At 43.4% G+C, this 15417-nt stretch overlaps 1 long non-coding RNA gene across 1 annotated transcript; it reads right to left on the reverse strand.

Annotated features, from left to right (window-relative positions):
• Positions 1–6967: 6967 nt before the first annotated feature.
• Positions 6968–12282, reverse strand: LOC311037708. The gene is made up of 2 exons (XR_014599996.1): positions 12182–12282; positions 6968–7289 (listed from the first exon to the last, which is right to left on the reverse strand). It is a non-coding gene; the product is annotated as an uncharacterized lncRNA (long non-coding RNA).
• Between the last annotated feature and the right edge of the window lie 3135 nt (positions 12283–15417).

Here is a 15417-nt window from a genome sequence, read left to right on the forward strand (position 1 = left end):
TGTAATATAATGTCAACAGTAAAATATGTCCACCCTGTCAGGAAAAATTCAAAGGGTTCAAGGTTCAAGGTTCAAGTTTATTAGTGTCCCCGAGGGGCAAATTGTTTTGCAGCATATAGCATCAGTAGAAGTACAACAACATTAAAACAGACAGTAAAAACAGTGAAAAACAGAACAGTAAAACATCCATAGCCGGTACAGAGAGTTCACAATAAGGTCATAAAGAGCAAAGTGTAAGGTGCTATTCAATGCAGTGTACATGGCCATTGAAATGGAATACGTGGACACAAGACACAAGGAGACTGCTTGGTGCACGTAGTAACTAGAGGCTATCTCCTCCTTGGCTTCTCCATAACAGAGTTTAGACTGCCGATAGAAATAGGAATAAAGGACAGTTTGTGCCTGTTTGTTGTGGCACTGGGGGTCCGCAAGCGACGGCCCGAAGGAAGGAGTTCGTACTCAGTGTTAAGTGGGTGAGCAGTATCTGACCGAATGGACTTGGCTTTTTTGAGCACTTGTCTGTTAAAGAGAAGTCCAAGGCTGTTCATATTTGTACCAATTACCTTGGAGGCAACTTTCACAATTCTACCAAGGGAATTCTTGTCCTTGACACAGAGATTACCGCACCAACAGATAATAGAAAAGGAAATTACAGACTCGTGTAGGCACTCGTGTAGGCACTGTAAAACAGTTTCATCAGAGTTTTGTCGATATTGAACTTAGACAATTTTCTCAGACAGTATAGGCGTTGCTGGCCTTTTTTATACATCATGTCCGTGTTGAGGTCAAATTTCAGTTTATCATCGATTATTGTGCCCAGATATTTGTAATTTTTTACAATATCTACTGTCTCTCCGTTGGCCAGGCTCTTCCGGGGAGATTGTGGGGACAGTCTAAAGTCAATGCAAAACTCCTTAGTTTTTGAGACATTTAGCTGTACGAAAGCATTGTCACACCATGACAGAAAATCATCGAGCACTTGCCCATGGCCATTTTCTTCATTGCCAAGCAGGCTGACAATGACCGAGTCGTCAGCGTACTTGACTATGAATGAATTATGGAAATGGCTAAGGCAGTCGTTGGTATATAGAATGTATAGAAAAGCAGATAACACACACCCCTGGGGCGAGCCAGTAGAGGATGACAGAAGACTGGACAGTGTATTATTGACTCTTACACATTGTGATCGATTGGTAAGAAAGTCGAGGATCCAGCCCACCAGGCATGGGTCCAGACTGAAAGTGCTCATTAGTTTCTCGACCAGAACATGTGGCTGGATCGTGTTGAACGCTGATGAAAAGTCAACAAAAAGCAGCCTGGCATGGTTTTTCTTTCCCTCTAGATGTTTGTGCACCAGATTGAGTAGAGTGGCAATTGCATCTTGGACGCCTCTGCCTTCCCTATAAGCAAACTGAAGAGGGTCTAGTAGGCTTTCAGTTTTTGCTACAAGTTCTCGCTTGACTAGTTTCTCAAACTGTTTCATTAAAAGGGAGGTAAGGGCCACAGGTCTGAAATCATTTAGCATTTTTGGGTTGCTGTTCTTGGCAACAGGGACAACAGTGGACTGTTTCCATAGGAGTGGTACGATCTGTTGACTAATGGACATATTAGATAAAAAGTAGAAAATGGGACCAAGCTGGTCGGCACAGGTCTTTAAGAGGCGACCCCCGATGTGGTCAGGGCCTGCGCTTTTCTTAGGGTTGCATTTTTTTTTTTTTTACTATAATTTTTATCCCGCGATTTTTGTAACCCATTTTTTTTCACCCGGTGCCAATTTCCTAAGTGATCCTGGGCGCTACACCAGCCCTACACCAGTACTACACCAGTCCCCCACAGCCTGGGGAGGCCAGGGCCGAGCTCATGCTTCCTTCAGTGCATGAGAGCCAACTGACCTTCTTGTCACCTGACAGGGGGGAGTTTCCCTGGTAGGACGTAGCGCGTGGAAGGAACACGTTATTCCAACCAATTCCCTTCCCCTCCATCAGGCGCCCCGGCTGTCATGGGGGAGGCGGTATAGTGACCAGGATTACTACATGTTTTTGTGAGGGTATTAACTACCCGCTGGGAGACACGGGGAGAACATGCAAACTCCACACAGAGTAGGCCCTTTCGCCAACCCCACCTAGGGTATGGGCGCTGATGACGCGGAGGAGAGGACACGCCCCCAGCGCCCACAGCGTCCCCGGCGGGAATCGAACCCAGGACCTTCTTGCTGTGAGGCGACAGTGCTACCAACTGCGCCACCGTGCCCCCAGGGTTGCATTTTTTAAAACACTTGATCACATCCTGTTCCTCGAAAAAGGGGGAGGCATACGTAAGTCCGACATCCCATTTCTCCGACTACGTGGCATCCGCGTGCGGTTAGGGTTAGGGTTCGGGTTAGGTATAGGGTTAGTATAGTAAACGTCGGAGGCATGCGCTGTCGGAGGAATGGTCTGTCGGACTAACGTATTGCACCCGAAAAAGGAACTAGTAAGGGGGGCAGACAGTAGTCTGTTTTTGATCTCAGCGTGATTTTCACTAAAATCATGGGCATCAAATCGGCCATAAAAGTTGTTGAGGTCCTGAGCTAGTTGCTTATCACAGCTGTAGTCGGCTAATGCAACCTTCTTCCTACCATTGGCTTTCAGGCCAGTGATGGTTTTCATGCCATCCCAGGTGGAGCCCATGTTGTTTGCTCTGAGTTGGGCTTCTATCTTTTCCTTGTATTGCATTTTTCCAATTTTAACCTCTCTCTTTATTTCTTTCTGCATATTTCGCAGTTCTAGAGTGTTTCCCTCTCTGAAAGCTTTGTTCTTTTTCTGAAGAAGTGATTTGAGGGATTTGGTTGTCCAAGGTTTGGAATTTGGGTACACTTTGATAATTCTATCTGGAATTACAGTGTCTTCACAATACAGTGACCAACTCGTGACAGCGTCAGTTAACTCATTTATGTTGGCAGAGGATGCCTTGAACATGTCCCAGTCTGTGGATTCTAGTAGACCCCGAAGGGTCTCGCAAGCGTTGTGGTCGTTCCAATTCTTAACGCAAATTTTCTGTACTTTGCCACGCTTAAGTGCAGTGCGATACACAGGGAAAAGGTGTATACAAATGTGATCAGAGGCGCCCAGGGGCGAAAGGGGTACAGATTTATGCGTCTTTGACATTACCATAGCACATGTCGAGGATGTTATTGGCCCGTGTCGGGCAGTTGACATACTGATAGAAGTCTCTGAGTGTCTTTTTCAAGGAGCAGTGGTTCATATCACCCAAAACTAGATTTGGTGCATCAGGGGAGATTAGCTGTAGTTTCTGTACAACCCGCAGTACTGTATGTGCTCACAGGCGTTAGCTTCATTAGCTTTTGGATGGATATATACGACCGTAATAAAAATCTGTGGGAACTCTCTCGGCAGGTAAGCTGGCCGCAGAGATACAGAGAGCAATTCAACATCGGGTGTACAGATACTCTCCCTAACAATGACCGATTTGGCATTACACCAACGTTCGTTTACATATAAACAGACCCCCCCGCCAGTTGACTTGCCCGTTACTGCGGCGTCCCTGTCCAGGCGAAAAGGTGTCCCGAAGCCGTCGATCTCTGTATCGGCTGCTGAGTCCTTCTTGGAAAGGAAAATCTCCGTGAAAGCAAGAATACACGAGTTTCTGACGTCGTGGTTATAGCGAACCAGCACCTGTAGCTCCGTGGTTTTGTTCCGAATCGACTGTACGTTGGAGAGGATAATAGAGGGCAGCGGGATGCGGGATAGTGGTTGCTTTTTCCTCAGGCGGGTACCGCCTCTCCTCCCTCGCTTTCTCATACTCCGCAGTGGACCTCCAGAAGGGTTCCGGATGATGGGTCGCAGTAGATCCGCTGGATTCGGCCGTATCAGGTCCGCGGGTGGCTCCATTGTGTTGCTCCAGCGAAGCAGCTGCTCTCTGTTGTATACCGTCCTGGCTGGCGGTTCTGGAGACAGCCGCGATTGCTTCAGGCTCCACGATAGCTGAAGCACCAACAGCAGCAAAAGTAAAACTTGTAACTCCATTGTTTAGGAAGAGCAAGGAACAAAGTGCGTGGATATACTCCGCCGGCAGGCAGAGAGTTCAGGCTCTTGGTGGAGATTTCCTGCTCTGATTCTCTGTGGGTCTAGCTCCTGCTAGCCGCTAACTGGCGGCTATTTTGGGCTGAAAGTCCTGCTTATTCGGCAATCCCCAAGCCCCAGGTTGGGGCAGGCTGTTGGGGTGCAATACGTTAGTCCGACAGCGCATTCCTCCGACAGCGCAGTGCTCCGACATTAAACAGTAAACCCGAACCAAACCCGCACCCTAACCCTAACCCTAACCATAGTCGGAGAAAAGGTCTGTCGGATTAACGCATGCCTCCCGGCTGTTGTCCTCCTCCGATGTGGACGGTGGACGGTCCCGTAGAGATTTCAGGCTCTTTACCGAAGAGTTTTCCTGCTCTTTCGGCAACCCGAGAGTTTGTTTGTTTACACTCAGGTCTAGGCTAAGGGCTAGCCACACTGAGCGACCCAGATCTAGGCTGAAAACGAGCCACACTGGGATAGCAACAAGACTTCGCTGTAGACTACTGTGTCTCAGAGGTCGGCAATGACAAAAAACAAACAAAAAGAACGAGAAATAGCCGTAATAGGCCGAAAAACATCAAACAAACAAACACAAGTACTGCCATTGTCTACGTGCTGCCGGTCGCTGCGTGCGCATGCGCCCTAGCTCGTTGTGGAAGGGTGGTCAATGACAGGGTGGAACTTTTGGGTCAGTTTTAGGATTTAATTGGCACATGCTGGACCTTCTGTTAGCAACTTAGCTCAGTTAGCAAGGTGACTCTATACTTTTTAACAGATACATTTCAAATTTCAGAAAAGTTTTTATATTCATTGTTGTACTGATAAGTGTGTACTGTAAATGTTTGGCCATTCATAATAAGACCTCAGAGTTTCATTATTTTGTTACATTTTCATGATATTTGAGTGATTGTGGTGAGGACACCCAAATGTACCTTATGGTGATATTGACTCACTACCCAGGTTGAGTCCATGTGTGATTCCATGTGCCGAGAGGGGGATAATGTGAAAGAACACTGACAATCCAAGGTATATAAATTTGTCATCGTGAATGTTTATTTGATTTGTTTTATTCTGTTTGTACAGTATACAAGCTTATATTAGAGTTTGTATAATGTACTAAGTTTGTTGTTTCCACTTCTTTAGTTATCACCACTGCTGTTTTCTTTAGCCTGAGTTTTATAGTTTGTTTTTATTGTTTATTGAGCTATTTCTTGTTTACTTTATGTTTTTTTTATACTTTGGTTGTATTGCACTGTATTGCACTGCATTGCTATTTTAATTAGGCATTTAATAAGTGCAACTTGAAATATTGTGCTGTGCTACAACTTAATAAAACTCCTTGTGTTTGGGAAAACAAAGCTCTTGTCTCAAACCTCATTGGCGAACTTGCATTGTGGGGAACCCGATTTAAAGAGGTTATACATTATTTAATTTCCTTGGTTAACCATCACCAAGGTGGTGTAGTCTTACATTTTAACAATTAAATTCCTTGCTCGACACCAGGATACACATGGTCCAAAAATCCTTTTCATGCTTTTCTATGATTTGTTTTCATCATCTTAGGTGGTACCTTATGTGGTAAATGCTACCCATATTAATCATATTTTTTTCTTTTCAACTTAGAACTGCATTAAGTGTGTGCAGCAATTACTCAGTTTTACTTATAGATCTAATTCAGTGTTCTTGTATGACAAGATGGTTGATAAATTCAGCATGAGGTTCATGATCACACCACAGTGCTCTTACCCGTAGCGTACATCTACAGCCATGCCACGTGGCTGGTCAAGGCCAGTGTTGACCAGGACTGTTCGGTACGACCCGTTTAGTTTGGACACCTCTATGGTGTCCAGCCGCTCATCACACCAGTACAGGTTCCCTCCTATCCAATCAACAGCCAGACCGAAAGGTTCGCTGAGTGACGTGTTGTGAAGCACCTGTTAACAAGCAATACAAGCTTTCTTTCTTTCACTTTAAAGGGTTTATTTTGCCATGTGTGTGCTTTATTTGTTAGGACAGTGTGTAGTGACACTAAATCAAATCCAGAGAGAAGAGAACACGACAAGGAATCGGATTCAAACTCTGGTCCTCGCGGCTCAGAAGGAGCACATGGCTGAGCCACCAGACATTCTGTTTTCTTGTTCATTTAACGCATTAACGGTGATGTCACAAAACTTGTTGTGTTGAACATTTGAATACAAGTGTATATACATTTTGAATAAAAACACAAACAGTTTTAATGATTTCCCTTTCCCGTCTTTGTCACACTGACCTGGAAGTCACTGCCATTGATGTGCATGCGACTGATCTTGCTGTTTGGGGGAGATAAGTCTGTCCAGTAGATCATCTGCTGCTGATAGTGAAAGTCCAGAGCCACTGCCCAGGGTGAGTCCTGTCACACCACAGTAGCTGTGTTAGTCTATGACAGGAATGCATTCCAACATGGCAATTGTTAATTTATTATGGATCCCCATAGTCCTCACCACAGTGAAGACTACTCTTCCTGGGGTCCAAACATTCACACTTTAAAATTAAAGTGTATTAATTGTATTAATTAAAACATAATACAATGTAATTCTACCATTGCATAGTTGAAACAAAACACAAATTATTGAAGATTTCGATCTTCACAAATTATATAAACTAGAACTTCGGCCGCGCTGCACGTGGCCTCAGCTCTAGCGCCTGCGCCGACATAGCACCCGCGCCCACACAGCGATCTGTGTGGGCGGTATAACCCACGTAAATAAAGCCCACATGGGCAACCCAGTTGGGACCCACCTCGGTCCCACATAGAATTGCCCAGATAGAAAACACTTATATCCCACATGGCCATCCCAGGATGCCATCCCATCCCGCTGACATTGCCGACATGGGGCCCATATGGTGGGCGGATTTAATAATAATAATAATAATAATAAACTTTATTTGTATAGCACCTTTCATGACATGAAATGCAGCGCAAAGTGCTTTACAGAGCAAGAATACAGTTACAGTTAGAACCAATTTAACAATGAAGCAAACAAAGATAAAATAAAATAAAACAAAATAAAATAAAGTAAAAGCAAAAGCATAAAACAACATTAAAATAGGCAATACAGGACCACATTAAAATAGGCAATACAGGACCTGTGACTGACACACACCTGTGACTGACACACACCCGTGACTGACACACACCCGTGACTGACACACACCCGTGACTGACACACACCTGACACACACCTTTAACACACACACACACACACACACACACACACACACACACACACACACACACACACACACACACACACACACACACACACACACACACCTGACACACTCCCGTGACCGACACACACCTGTGACTGACACACACCTGTGACTGACACATAGCCAGGGCTGTTAGTGACCCGATCGTTCACTTTGTGATACAAGCGCCAAATTTTCCACAAAGTTTCTTCTGGACCTACGTTTTCACAAAAGCCTGTTAGCCAAGCAAAAAAAAACAATATGGCTGCCATTTTCCAAAATGGCTGCCGGCGAAAGACATGCTATGTGGTTTTTGACCTGGATTGTGATTGGATTATCCAATTTGGATTATTTTGGCATCCGAATATAGTTTTGACTTCCCCCCACCCCTTCCCCCCGTTAGCCACCCAAAAAAATTATAAAATATGACACTGTACTGTACTGCGCTGTGCTGTGCTGTGCTGTACTGTACTGTACTGTACTGTACTGTACTGTGCTGTATTGCTATTGTACAGTACTGTACAGTACTGTACTGTACTGTGCTGTATTGCTATTGTACAGCACAGTACTGTACTGTACTGTACTGTACTGTACTGTACTGTACTGTACTGTACTGTACTGTACTGTACTGTACTGTACTGTGCTGTATTGCTATTGTACAGCACTGTACTGTACTGTACTGTACTGTACTGTACTGTACTGTACTGTATTGTTATTGAACAGCACTGTACTGTACTGTATGTACTGTATTGTTGTTGGTTACCAGTTCACGATTTAGTGAAGAATCTAGGCCCTGAAAAATACATTGGCATCCTTTTCTTTCACACTTTCACTGGATGTGATGTCGCAACAAGGCAAAAAGACAGCATGGCAAACCCGGCAAGTGTGGCCTTAAAGGGACACTTCACCCAAAACCTTTTTTCATGAAGTCTAGGACCCCATAAACATGATCCTGGTGTTTTTTTTGTGTTGTATCTGTGTTTTTAGATTTTTGATCCGTTTGATCCGTGAGACACGGCTGAAAGCGTCAAATGACGCGGAAAATGACGTTTTCAGCCGTGTCTCACCTTATGTCCGCACTACATACTGCAGGTGACTACAGGTGTAGTTCAAACCCAAACCAACCCCCATGGTTCAAAGGACCGGTCCCTGAGGGTGTCTCCCAAACATTTCCCCACTCGGCAACTCCCTTTAGCTACCTCACACATGTACTGTCATGGCGTGTGTGTAAACATATCAGAGTTATACTTTAGTACCCGGACCCACACGCAGCTAAGGCGGGCAGTGAGGAGCAACAACCCGTCGGGGATGTTTCTTAGTGGAACTGACAGAATGTACACGGACCGTGGACGGTGGACGCTTGTCTCTCGAGTAAGTAAACATGCTGTAAAGTTGCCACTATCACTATAATCTCATGTTGTATCCCTTGGGTAGACTAAACTAGCTTGTGGAGCCTGGCGTGAACGGAACGTTTGTTATTGTTGACTTCGATGTAGCCTCGGAAACCCATGTCTTTGTTTTGGAACATGACTGTCATGGCGGAACTTCAACCTGGTGTTGGCACTTTTTCCATTCACAGCCCTTTCATCTACATAAACGTTCATATTTCAAATATTAAATTCTTACCCCGTGGCCACAGATGTTACAATTGGAATCGGATGGGTCTAAGTACATGTATCTTCCATATTGTTCAATAAAAAAACATTTAAATCCGAACGGTGGCCATTTTCTCATAGATGTATAATGTATCAGAGTGCAATACACATCCCAACCGACAGGGTCGCGTCATTGAAAGCATAAGGAGAAAATGGCCACCGATTGGATTAAAATGCTTTTTATTAAACAATACGGAAGATACTGGTACTTAGACCCACCCGATTCAAATTGTAACATCCGTGGCATGAGGTCAGGACTTTATATTTGAAATCTGAACGTTTATGTAGATGTACGGTCTGTACATGTAGAAAGTGCAAATACCAGGTTGAAGCTCCGCCATGACTGACATGTTTCAGAGCTACTGAGTACATGACGCCGTCGCATCCCGAAAATAGCAGATCTACAAGCTCACAACGCGTCGCGGACTCAACACTTTGTGAGCTTGTAGGTCTGCTATTTTCGGTGCGCATGCAACTAAGAATAAATTATGTATCACGTCGGATGATGTAAACTACAAGTCTAATCTAATGTGTTCTTTCCAATGACAGGACAGAAAGTCGTCATCAGCCTGCAAGAATGGAACTGCTGTTGAAGACCTGGGACTACAGCCATATATATTATTTTTCTAAATAAAACGGTTACATTTACACACTGCTTGCTCTACTCATTGGTATATTCTACATTGTGTAAGCATTTATAATGACAAAATGTATGAACACCCAATTCTATAAGGGTTCTTTTGAACTGTTTCATGATATAGGATAGGAGATGGTCTTTCATTTGGCAGAATATGGTACATAATTACATGACTTGTAAGCATTACAGATAATAATAATAGTGAAAAACTCTTGTTCATTCTCTTAGTATTTACTTCGACATGCAATCATTATTTTTCTGGGGACCCCAACACGTTGGATTCAACTTTACTGGTCTTAGATACAACAATATAGGCTATAGTAAAAACCTAACATTATCCATATACACCAATTGAAAGCATGAAACAGTCTCAGTTGAAAATAAAAAGAAAACGATTCGGCTGTGTATGACAAGAGTATTTGAACATTAGCATGTCATCTATTCTAAAGTAATGGCCAAGTTTAGTCCAAAGAATATAACTGTAAATGACAGTGAAACATTATGTTCTCAGAAATAAGGAAAAATGCATGACATGAGTATGAAACGTTTTGTTTCATTATATTGTTGACTATGCCTCAACGCCATGGATGTCCCGACTAGATGGACATCACCTGTCTTCATGGTGGGAACTGGGAAGGAATGTTGAACACACACACACACACACACACACACACACACACACACACACACACACACACACACACACACACACACACACACACACACACACACACACACACACACACACACACACTTTGTGCTACTCTGCTAATTTACACATGATATTTAGTTTGCTAAAAGATGCAATCAATACAGAATACAATACAACAGCAGCGAAGATTGAGTGTTGCCAGATCTTGTGAGAGAAATAAGCAACCAGATCTATGAAAACAAGCCCAAAAGAAAATACCTATAGGCCAAGAGCACTTGAAACCTAGACATGGGCTATTTGAAAATTGCCGATCTACAAGCTCACAACGCGTAGCGATGTGACGCATTGTGAGGTTGTAGATCTGCTATTTTCTAAGAAATCTTGAGTAAAAAAAGCACTAAATGTATGGAATATTTTTGAAACATTTTAACAACACAAATCTGGTACAGGGGTCCTTGGCAGAAATTATAATTTCAGATGAGGGTCCGTATTATTTTATCTATGTATTTAAAAACAAGCCCAAAAAAAGTAACCCTCAACTACCAATATTTACAAAGTCCCAGAGACGCTTAGAATAAGCAGACATGGCAACACTGGTTGATGACAACATCAACATGTGTTGATGTTGTTGTAGTGAGAACTGGGAGGGGAAAGTTACAATGTAGACCACACCCCCACGCATTCTCCCCTCCCATCAAGGAAGGGCAGTGCCCCAAAGCATTATGGTCATTGTAGTAATACTGCAGTCCAGTCAAACCCCAGTCAAAAACACATACTTCTATATTGTTCTGGCCATAGGGTGCAAATTTCAAAATTTGCTACTGTTATCTACTACAAATATTATACTACAAAAGTTCTTCCAGGGGTGAAGTGCTCCTTTAAGTGTCTCATGTCTTCCAGAAGCTCAGTCAATACCCACCAGTAACATTGCATGACAAGAACAGCACTGCTGATGGGGTTGATGATGCAAGATTTTACCTGTTTGCATGGAAGCAGAGGTCCTATGATGCCATTCCACCCAAGGGCATCTCTTGCACATCATGTGAAGCATGGCACTTATCAAGTTGCTCGCGTCTGAAGCCAGGCAACTGTATATCAAATGCATAAAGAGAGCCCTGCCAGCTGGGGATGGCGAGCAGAAGATGATATTTGGCAAGTAGCGTGGATGACACTCTACCAATTGCCCAGATTTGTGAACAACTGACAAAATGCCGGTGCAAGACAGAATGTCGTGGTAGATGCAGTGCTACCGCTTTGGCCGTCAGTGCACACAGCTGAGTGCCAGCAAATGTGACAATTAGAACCATTTGTGATTTCATATGTTGGTATCATATGTCGATACCAAAATAATCAAAATCAATCACAATCCAGGTCAAAATACACATAAAATGTCTTTCCCCAACAGCCATTTTGGAAAGTGGCAGATATTTTTTTTTTTTTGCGTGGCTAACGAGGGAGGGGGCGGGGGGAGTCAAAACTATATTCTGATGCCAAAATAATCTAAATTGGATAATCCAATCACAACCCAGGTCAAAATACACATAAAATGCCTTTTGCCTGAAGCCATTTTGGAAAATGGCAGCCATATTGTTTTTTTTTCACGTGGCTAACGGGGGGAGGGGGCGGGGGAGTCAAAACTATATGTTGATACCAAAATAATCAAAATCCAATCACAATCCAGGTCAAAATACACATAAAATGTATTTTGCCAGCAGCCATTTTGGAAAATGGCAGCCATATTGAATTTTTTGCGCGGCTAACGGGCTTTTCTGCAAAAGTAGGTCCTAAGCATTGTTCATGCCAAATTTGGCGCTTGTATCACAAAGTGAACGATTGTAACATAAAAATGGACTTAACAGCCCTGACTACACACACCTGTGACTGACACACACCTGCCTGCAAATAGTACCAGGGCTGACATCAGGACTTAAAAATCAACCAAAGAATCAGCTAAAAGCAAGAGTGAAGAAATAAGTCTTAAGCTGTGCTTTAAAGCTATCGACAGAGGCTGCCTGTCTTAGGTTTAATGGGAGTTTATTCCACCGTAAAAGCAGAATGCTGCTTCACCGTATATGTCATTGTAGGCACCTCGAGCAGGTCAGCACTTGAAGACCTGAGGGGCCGGTTTGGAACATATCTCTCTAGGCAGTCATAGAGGTAGGAAGGTGCCAGACCATTTAGAGCTTTATAAACTATTAAAAGAATTTTAAAATCAATCCTAAAAACAACTGGGAGCCAGTGTAGTGAAGCTAGAACTGGAGTGATATGTTCTCTCATCCTAGTTTTAGTTAAAATTCTGGCTGCCGCATTTTGAACAAGTTGTAATCTGTCAGTTGTTTTCTTTGGCAGGCCAGAGTAGAGTGCGTTGCAGTAATCAAGCCGAGAGAAAACAAAAGCGTGGATCAACGTTTTTGCATCGTCTAACGACAGATAGTCTCTAATTCGCGCAATATTTCTAAGATGAAAGAAAGCAATCTTGGTGACATGATTAATGTGTGGTGTGGTTGCTGGTTTCTCTCCCGACCTGGCAACCTGGGGCTGCCATGCAGAGAGATAAGCAGCCCCAGCGTTAGCTCGTTCTGTTATTAGCCGTTAGCTTGTCGGGAGTTTTAGCGCCTGTTACGTTATCATGGGACTCCACAATGAGTACTAGGAGAAAAAAACAGACTTTACATTTGTTAAAATAGGCGAATTGCTGCTATCCTAGCGACTCCTATAATGCCAACGGTGGGGGTCGATAGGGGGATCTGTGGAGTAACGCGATTTTCATTTCTACGTTGGTAAGTGATTTGACACACATCAAACATAACACTTAAAATGACCGGATGTCTCCTTTAAGAAAGTTCTCACTCATCCAGCATTTTATACTGGACAGACAGGTCAACAATGGGTCTAGAGCGCAGGGGTCGTCTGGAGCTACCGAAAGATACAGCTGGGTATCATCAGCATAGAAATGGAAGTTCACTCCGTGATCGGCGATGAGTTCTCCCAGCGGTAGTATATACAGGGAGAACAATAAGGGACCCAGAATTGAGCCCTGTGGAATACCAGAGCAGATGTCGTGTTTGTCTGAGTCAAAGTTAGCTAGGCTGACAAAATAGCTTCTGCCTGTTAGGTAAGAGTAAAACCAAGACAAGGCTGTGCCTGACAAACCAATCCAGTACTCCATGCGTTGTAGTAGAATTTTGTGATCAATCGTGTCAAAGGTACATTTTTGTCGTCAGCGGACACCCTAAGATCATTAATTACTTTTACAAGTGCTGTTTCTGTGCTATGACCTTTCCTGAAGCCCGATTGGAATTTGTTATGTACCTTATTGTTCTGTAGGAACACATCCAGTTGATGAAAGATCGTTTTTTCTAAGACCTTGCCCAGAAATGGCAGATTAGAGATTGGTCTATAATTACCCAGCACCAATGGATCAAGGAAACTTTAGAAACGTTTTTATTTTGTTTTTTGTGACTTTATTTCGGTTTTAGGGTTAGGGTTAGGTTATTTAATTATTTTGGGGGAGCCAGTCTAGCCTGGTAAACCCTCCCTCCTCCTCCGGAAATCTCATTTCATTTGATATCAGGAAGGAGTCTGGCATGAACGCCCATTCTGCAATATTGGGGAGTTTCCAGCGAAATCAGGACCTAACCGCGCCTATCAGCGTCGTCGCTCATCGTTCTGTGATTGACAGCTTACGTTGGCCAATCAGGTGGAGAGTTCGAGTGAGCCCGAATGAAGCCGAGTGCAGCCTGAGAGTCGCCGAAAAAAGACGAACGGCAGCCATTGTTGTTTCTGCGAGTGCCGTCACTTCTTAGTTTCGTTCTTAAAACGGTCTCAAACTTCTTTTTTGAGGCACGGAATTTACTATTAACATATCGTTTGGATAGAATTTAGTTGTTTAACTTCATATATGTGGTCAATTAATCATGACAAAGCCTATTTAAAAATATAAATTTAGAGAACCGGCAGGGGCGGGGAGTGACACGCATGTATCCCAATAAGGCAACCTATTTTCGGCATGGCCGTCCCAAAAGTCCCGTTGCGTCACATAGTCTGGAGCTCGTCAAAATGAACTGCTGATTGGCTGAAGGGGAAAACGATCATTGGTTGAAGGGGTTGTCAGTCAACGGTATTACTCCCGCCCAACTCCAGCCCACAGCCAATATTGCAGAATGGGCGTTCATGCCAGACTCCTTCCTGATATCAAATGAAATGAGATTTCCGGAGGGAGGGTTTACCAGGCTAGAGCCAGTCCCCCAAACTCCTGAAATGCATATACATTTATGAAATTATAATAGAAAAGCCAGGCCCCCAAACCCCTGTGTTTAAGTATTTATTTATGCATTTATGAATTATTGTCTCCGCCAGGCCGAAAGGCATGGCGAGAGAGTATGTTTTCCACCCCGTCCGTCTGTCACCAGCTTATCTCCGGCACCGTTGTCTTGATCGCAACGAAACTGTGCACACACACTCCCTGCATGCCAATTCAGAACCTTTGCCCCAAATTTTTCTCATGGGCCTTTTATAGCGCCACCAGGAGGCTGATTTGTGCAAAACATATTTTTTTTACAGTACTACTACAGATTTGGTCCAAAAATCACGCAAATCGGTACACAGTATCTCTATAGTCATTAAACAAAACGGGTCTTTCAGATTTTTCATATTCCATCCTGATTGGCTAAAAATGTCTTCCAAAGTTTGCAGGTGTGCTCTGTTTTGAACAAAATGCCTCAAATCATGAACATAGCATGCAATTTCCGTGAAATTTTGCACGCACATTCCCATTAGGCAGAGGAAGAACTACCATTTTAAAATGTTCAAATCAGCCTCATGGTGGTGCTATAACAGGCCGATTTGTGTTTTTACCTATAACTGCACCGATCTGTGTAAAACTTTGCATGCACACTCCCTAGAGGTCAAGGAAAAACCTTTGCCCTGCATTTCTCACATCTGCCTTTTATAGCGCCACCAGGAGGCCGACTTATGTAAAACACATTATTTTATACTACTCCTTCCAATTTTATCAAAATGTCACGCAAATCGGTACACATGATCTCTATAGTCATGTGATCACGATGGATGTGTTTGATTTTTCATATTCCATACTGATTGGCTAAGATTGACATCTAAAGTTTGCAATATTGGCTTGTTTTTAACAAAATTCCACAAATCATGAACGCACCG

This window comes from Gymnoscopelus microlampas, assembly GCF_963454915.1.
Source record: "Gymnoscopelus microlampas genome assembly, chromosome: 21".
In the NCBI taxonomy this organism is placed as follows: Eukaryota; Metazoa; Chordata; class Actinopteri; order Myctophiformes; family Myctophidae; genus Gymnoscopelus; species Gymnoscopelus microlampas.